Source organism: Seriola lalandi, unplaced genomic scaffold, assembly GCF_002814215.2.
Source record: "Seriola lalandi dorsalis isolate HSWRI2012SDOR001 ecotype SW California unplaced genomic scaffold, Sedor1 jcf7180002054753, whole genome shotgun sequence".
NCBI lineage: Eukaryota > Metazoa > Chordata > Actinopteri > Carangiformes > Carangidae > Seriola > Seriola lalandi.
The window spans coordinates 4,431-5,272 of record NW_019525306.1 but is presented as its reverse complement, the minus strand read 5'-3'; the positions used below and the strand labels follow the sequence as shown (position 1 = coordinate 5,272).

Sequence of the window (842 nt, the reverse complement as noted above, 5' to 3'; positions counted from 1 at the left end):
ACGAGCAACAACCTCCAAACAACAACAGGCTGATGCCTTAAAAGTGTCCACATTAAGAAAAGAAAATCTCTCACCTATTGCAGTGGAGTTCTGACTTGTTTACATCAATCTTTTTCAACATGGTAAATAATGTAAAGCCCAGAAAATGAAAGAATTAGAGGAAATCTTAAACTTGCCACTTGGTATTCATTAGTTTCATGACTTACATTTTTCTGAGGTGTATAGAGGAGCCCAGTTCCTCAGAAGTGAGGCTGAATTTTAAAGTGTTCAAGAAGTGACTTAAAAATGAGGAACTCACATATGTGTGACTAATAGCTAAGATGAGATATACGTGTAACCAGAAATAACTCTAAGCTGTATTTGGTCATGTCAGGTTCAATGACAGTCATCAACTTTAAAATCAGTATTGAAAAGTTTTGGGTTTCAGAGCAACTGTCAGAGGTCTAAAGGGGTATAATAATTTTGCGGTATCAGAAATATATTTTGGTTCATTTTGAGGTTAGTCAATTGGCAGAGTAGTAAAAGCTTGAAAAGAAACTGTTTTTGAAAAACACTAGTAATAGTTTAGTCATCTCAACCGCCATGGTTTCTCAAGCTGATACGTATCTGATAGCAAAGAGTACAGCAGATACCAGAGCTGCGGTCAGAACACCAACGATGATGATTAAGATCTGCAACGTCTCTTCATGTGAACACTCTGTGCAAGAGAGAGTGAAAGGTTACAGAGGTCAGTGACTGGTATGTTTGGTATTTGGATATATAAGGAGCTTGATTGGTTGTCGTTAGAGGTATATATGTACTTTTCTTGTATCAAAGTTTGACATTCAGTGTTACATCATATA

The 842-nt window shown here is 36.5% G+C and overlaps 1 protein-coding gene across 1 annotated transcript in view; it reads right to left on the bottom strand.

The window, feature by feature from the left end:
- The window catches only part of LOC147818039 (sialic acid-binding Ig-like lectin 5), an 8,919-nt gene extending 8,689 nt beyond the window's left edge, over positions 1 to 230 (bottom strand). Inside the window, exon 1 of the mRNA XM_087178933.1 lies at positions 207 to 230. The gene's annotated coding sequence lies outside the window, so the exon portion shown is untranslated. The remainder of the gene's footprint in view (positions 1 to 206) is intronic.
- Positions 231 to 842: the final 612 nt, after the last annotated feature.